The following is a 7,128-nucleotide window of genomic DNA, read 5'->3' on the forward strand; positions in this document are numbered from 1 at the left end:
GACCCTAGGGGCTGTGCTAGGCACGCTTGGGCCTTTGTCCAAGTACCGCGTGGAGCACAACGGAGATTCAGCGATTGTCACGCTGTGTTACGGCATTGACAAGACGCGGCGATCGACCAGTAGAAGAAGGAGGAGGCGACCTAAGACTACCCGTGGGGGGGGGGGGGGGGGGGGGGCCTAACTTGGCTGATCAACCGCCAGGGGCGGCCCCACCTGTTCCGAAGAGGAGGACAAGACCGACAGGAGCGGTGCAGGGGGATCCAAAGCCGGTGGCTCGACCATCGGGGGCGGTTCCTTCTGCGTCGCCGCCCCCATCTACTCGACCGAAGCGGCTATGGGGGGGGGGGGGGGGGGCAAAGCTGTTGATGACTACGACCTTGACTTGTGGATTTAAAGTATCTGGAGTTTCAAAATATTCTTTGGTCTGGTGTCTGGTGTGAACTGAGGAGTTCAAGTATATGAAGTTTGAAAAGACTGTGGTCTGGAGTTTAATGTGATAAACTGAACTGTATTCAGCATTTACTAATGTTTACATCTGGCTATATCTAACTATATTTACTGAACTAGCATAACTATATTTGTATAAAATCTAAGCTTGGGGAAGTTTGTAGTTTTGGTGAAATATATATTTAATTGTTTTGTTTATTTCTTGTTATTTCTGTTGGGAGATTGTGAAATTGGGGGCCCTCAGTCACGTAGCCGTGACACCAACTAAGGGATGCTCCGTTTTCATGTATTGTAGAGCTTGGAGACACGAAACTGAGTCAGTAAAAATAATGTGTTTGGATGCATATACATTCTTAATCTGTTCCAAGACTTTAATGATTGCCCAAATTTCAGCGGTAAAGATTGATGCTGAATCTCGTGGAAATTATTTTGTCTGATGAAAAAACTGTAGCAGAAGCCACAGAAATCCCATCCCGTGATCCGTCTGTGTAAACAGGTATGTATTCACGATACCTCTCTTGGATTTCCATGAAATGTTGTTTATAAATAACTGCATCTGTGCGATCTTTCTTTAGATGCACAAGATTTTCGGTGGTTTGATACACCAGGGTGGCAAAATAAAATATGAAGGCGTTTCCAAAATGTCGGATAAATAAATGTTGGAAACTCATCAAAACTGCTTAATGCGAAGACCAAATTTTCGAATGGAATTCGGCTTCGCATCAAATAACTTCATATATTTGTTATCAAACACAGCATTATGCGCAGGATGTTTTGACATTGATTTAATCTTTGTAGCATACTGCAGAGAAAACTTTGCACGTCTAGCACCCAGTCTAGGTTCGTGTGCATTGACGTACAAGCTCTCTATAGGAGATGTTCTGAATGCACCAAGACAAAGCCTAAGTCCCTGGTTGTGTATTGGATCTAGCATCTGCAAGTAAGACTTACGTGCTGACCCATACACAATGTACCCATAATCAAGTTTATACCTAGCTAAAGATCTATAAGTCGGAGCATAACCTTTCGATCTGCTCCCCATTTAGTCTTGCCAATAACATTTAAGATATTAAGGGCCTTTAAGCCCTCTTTTTCACATACTGTAAATGAGGAACAAAAGATGGCCTCCTGTCAAAAATAACCCCCAGAAAGTTTGTCTCCTCCACAACTGGAACCGGATTTTTGTCCAGAAACAGTTTAGGATCTAATTGGCGACCTTCGTTTTGCCAGATATGCATACAGACGGTTTTTTACTTCGAGAATCGAAATTCATTGTCAGCTGCCAATTGTTAAAGTTTATTTAAACAAAGCTGAAGCTGACGTTCAGTGACACTCATACCGAACGACCTGTAGCACATCTGAAAATCATCGACATATAACGAGCTATCAACTCCAGGTTTTAAACATTGGGTGATGCTGTTAATTTTCACAGAAAATAATTGACAGGTTACTGCCTTGAGGCACACCCATCTTTTGGGAATTAGAATCGGATAACGTAGATCCCACTTGTACCTTGGAAGACCTATTCTTTAAGAAGTTTAATATAAAGTCAGGCATACGACCTCTTAGGCCATACCATGGAGATCTTTCAAACTCCCATACTTCCACGTGGTAACATAAGACCGATACCAAATGCTGGTTATGGATGAAAGCATCCTTACAAAACGTTTCATATCTAGATGATCGACCGTTTAGGCCTGAACCTACATTGCCCGTTAGTAAGCAATTTATGGGTCTCAAGGTACCAGACAAGTCTACAGTTGATCATTATTTTCATGGTTTTACAAATGCAACTTGTCAAAGCAATAGGGCGATAACTGGTAGGATTTGTTGGATCCTTACCAGGCTTAGGAATAGGGAATGACAATGGCTTTTCTCCAATCAGAAGGAAAGTCACCAGAAATCCAGATTTTGTTAAAGATATTTAATAGAACCATTAAAGGAATGCTCGCGCAATGCTTTTGGACTCATTTGCATACTCAACGATATATAATGAACATTATTGCTTATATCAACAAGTATAATCTTATATTTAATTAATAAAACGGTTAAATGTGACAGTTATTATATATACCGGACGCAGCCATTTTGTACCATCCCAGTGAATACGCCCTCTGGCGAGCCGGTGGTTACGTAATACTTAACGCGTCACGTAAGGAATTAGTCTTAGAACTGACGAAACAAATGTACCTGATTTTTGCGGATGCATCGCAGTGTTCTGTAATAATATCCATCCCAGTAAGCCAGAAATAAGTATATATTATTGTTCAAAATACAAAATAAACCACCATTATCAACGTGTCGAAATAACTGGATTATGTTTTGTCCATAGATGAACACACGTACTGAAATGATAATCGGAGTGTTTTCTTAGTTAATTGGTCTTTTCTTTCCGTGGCCTGTACCTGTGGTTCCCGATTGGCAGGTGTATACTTGGAAGGTTACCAGTCAAGATAATTACTTACCGCTGTTTAGATACACACAAAAATACGTGCCTGTTTTAATAACATCACAGTGTATTGTGGCATAACCTCCCACCCCTAAAATGGTAATAGACATTATCAGCCGTCCTGCTTTATTACTGTAAATATTTCTATAAAACCCTTGATTAAGTAAACTTTCCCATCTAAAATCACAAAACTGACCAATTACGTAGTCACCCCCCCCCCCCCCCCCCCCCCCCCCCCCCTCCAGTTTGCAGGAATAACCACGTTTCTTATTAACGCTAAAATTACGCGTTTTCCATTTCTTATTGTGTCAGTATATGTTGGTGGTCCGGGTATGTATCTTTCTAACACATAAGGCTCATGTTTGAGTTTACTATTCCTTTAAGACTGATTCAATTATGTGTTTTAAAGGGACATACTCTAGTTTGAACCCGTGAAAATTAACACTAAGTTTAGTTAATCTACAAACCTGTAACACTTTTGGATAAAGTTACAATTGACCCCTCCGTACGGCGTGATCGACAACCGCGCTGGACCAATCATGTTTCGCGGTTCAAAAACCGCGGGCCTAAATTTGCTTGGAAGCCATTAGGTTAGACAACATAATTTTTTTCGATGTGTAACGTTTTTGTATAGTTAGCATTAAAATTAGTTAAAATAATTGTCTCCACCAACTGAATTATAATCATAGTAAACATATACTTCTGCTGACAAGTGTTAACAGCGATGACAACTATGCGGAGCCTACGATTGACGTAAAATCAGTGTTTTCCTGCGAAACCGTCACATGGTATTGAAAGTGAAGTTTTGCCGAAATCCATCAAAATTCAACTGATATATAAATTCTACGAAGGTAAGAGTTTAAGAATCACTTTCCCTCCAATGTAATGGAATTTAATGACTCATTTAATCAGTCTTCGATGTATATATTGTCGTTAAGAATCCGTCGTTAAACTGCACAGTCAGACGAATGGCCAAAATAAAAGTTTTGGCAAGACTTCCGATCGTTCCAGCATTCAGTTAATTTAGGCTTAAGTTAGGTTTAGGGTTAGTAATAGTATTAACAAGCATGCTGGAACGTTTGTAAGTCTTAACTTTTTTTCCTTTTCTTTTTGTTTACATGTGTGTAGGCGTGAGTGTGTGCATGTGCTTTTGTGTGTAGGGGGTGATGGGGGAGTGAGGGAGTAACCTATATGGTTGTGAGCTTTAGGGGGATACGGAAGTATTGTCTGGAAAGTTATAAATTAGGCAAATTTTGTGTAGGGACCCTGAAATGTTTTGAAGACAAAAATAATAATAATTGTGATTTTTTGCAATCGGAACAGATCTGCCGGTTACGGTTTCTCGGTTTGATTCGATTTAAGCTAGTGCATCACGACTAGTATATCAAAGGCTGTGGTATGTGCTATTCTGTCTGTTGGGTGGTGTATATATATATATATATATATATATATATATATATATATATATATATATATATGTATATATATATATAAAAGATACCTGGCTACTAATGTAGCAGGTTTGCACTCTAGACTATACATGTCAAAAGTACAAAATGTTTGACATCCAATAGCTGATGATTAATAATTCAGTATGCTCTAGTGGTGTCTTTAAACAAAACAAACTTTAACGTATCCATTAGTCCCCCTCAACCCCACTCCTCAATTAAAACAACCCAATTTTACCATAATATATATTAAAACAATTCCTCACCTAACAGCAGATCAATTACCAATCTTGGATAATTTATAATAAATACTGGTAACACAATTTATTATTCCTTTATTGTTATTCTTAGAATTTTCAGCTTAATGGTTTCTGCCAGAGGCTACTGAGGTTAAACTTATATACCCTAAAATCTTGGAAATTAATAGATATATTTTTTAATGTTAGATAAATGATAGTAAAAGAACTGCTGTTTATAAATGGTCATGTGCTTGAAATGTAATGTCCTAACCCTAATTTCAAAACATTTCAAACCCATAACCACCTAGATGAGGCACTTACATCGGTTTTGTTTTTATTACCTACCCTAAATATGATTTTCTTTTGGAGACAGTAGTTTTGTTTTTCATCATTATTTTATACCCCAAATTGTAGCAAAGCATAGGCATTTTTCTTTTTCCACATGCCATCTTATATGTAGCTTTGTGAACTTTCTAATAGAAATCAAATAACATCATCAAAATTAAATACATTGTTCACTACTTTTCTTAATTTACTGCAATACTTTTTAATTTTATACTTTGTTTAGTCACACTGATTTTGCTTCCTGTTAAAAAAATGTTTTCCTAAAATTAAATTAAACTTTAAATTAATACAACGATATATAATTAAGTTACAGACTAATGTACTTCTTCAAATGGATGTGAAATACTTAACATGTTTGTTTTTATACATTTCAGCAACTGGACCAATGGATGTGGGGTCATTGATTAGATGTCGAAAATGAGATTCTGAAGACAAACTATTAAACAAATTACATTGCATCTTGATATTGAGAACAGAATGATAGAAATAATAGAACAGTTTCAACTGATATGTGAAAGAAAAACTGGGGCAGGGGATGAAATTGCTGCTGAAAATGAAACACTTTCAACAATTTCATTTAATACACTATTTGTTTCTATTTTTTTTGTGTTTGACATATTGCTGCTAAGGAGTAATTCAGACTTCCAAGACTTGGGATTCAGTTTGAAACCACCCATCAAATGGTAATCCTTAATTGCTCAGTTGACTACAAGTTTCGAGGATACAACAGACACGAAGAAGTTGAGAGGCCGGTACAGCAACCAGAAATGGAAGCCACTGCCGGATGGGACTCACTACGAGCTGCACACCCTACGGTTCAACGACGCGACGGGACTTGTCGTGACACATCGGCGCCAGCAGATCTTCAGACAAGCGATTCTTCTACATCAGATTACAGTTATCTTTCCATTTGGTTGTCCAAAATCCAGAAATTTGACCGCTCAAGTAGTCTGCTGTTTGACTGATTATTTCATGGCAGACAGCTATGACGTGGCAACTGTTTGACTAAAGTGACAGGGGATAGCATGTAGTTTGTAAACATGTGTAACTTGTTGACATTGAAGACTTGTTTGTAGTAATTCCGGCCCATGCAAAAGTAGTGCTTTTTGTGTAAAATGGGTGCACTCCGGCCTGGTTTAGAGGGTGTGTCTGTTTAAACCAATATGCTGGGAGAAAGAGCTGGACAACAGGGGTTGTCCTTTTCAGGGTATGTGTCCCCCATGCAGGCAAAGGTACATACAAAACTTCACGGGCCTGCTGATATTAATAAAAAATGTTATAGCCACTAAGGCTATATATACTCTTCAAAAAAATAGTAACATTTTAAATTCATTTTTATAAGAATTATAATTCAGATTTTTAAAAACCTACAAATGTATGTTAGGGACACCTTGACCAAATGGACACGTAGAAATTACTTTTGAACAAACAGATGGACAGACAGAAATATATAGAAACATATAGCGACATTAATTGTGGTCTGAGGCCAGATGGACAGCCCAACTATCCACTGAATCGTCAAGACGATCTGCGGCACCGGTTACAACACCTGATCCCGTCACTGACTGCTGAACTGGTCCTCAACTCTCCATAGGCGTCAACCTCTCTTAGGACAGGCACCTCCTGTTTTGGGCTTAGTTGGACTTAAAACATTTCGGCCGCAGTTCAAAATTTTATGTTTATTTTCGGTCGAGCACTCTAATTTTATTGTTTGGACTTAAATTTTTGTAGCTCATTTTCTTTTCGGTCTTTGACCAGCTACTAAATTCGTATTCCAAATTCCGCCCACCCCAAACTTACCCACCCCGCCCCGACCCAGCGTTCTTCCCGCGCTGGTCGGCACTGTCGGCCTTACCAGCACTCAGACATGCCCGACCTCAAGAAGTGCTTTTTCCGACCACCACTACTTTTATCACCTGACATTAAATAATTCTTTATTTTCACCATGAAAACAGTTCAAAACAATTGTGACGTATTTTCCGCAACTTTAAACAAACACGCGTCATAACCGGCTATGCCACGTGCGTTACATTTACTGTAGTATCTCAGGCGGCTGCGAGTGACACTGCAATCACCTGCTATTCCATGCGCATGCGCTGATCCAGCTGATATAAAACGACATGAAACAATCTCATGAACAAGCGGGCATGGCCCGCTAGATAAGTTCTTTAGGTGAGAACAATCCCATGGGAATATAAGT

The sequence above is a fragment of the Gigantopelta aegis genome, chromosome 10 (assembly GCF_016097555.1).
Source record: "Gigantopelta aegis isolate Gae_Host chromosome 10, Gae_host_genome, whole genome shotgun sequence".
NCBI classification, from domain to species: domain Eukaryota; kingdom Metazoa; phylum Mollusca; class Gastropoda; order Neomphalida; family Peltospiridae; genus Gigantopelta; species Gigantopelta aegis.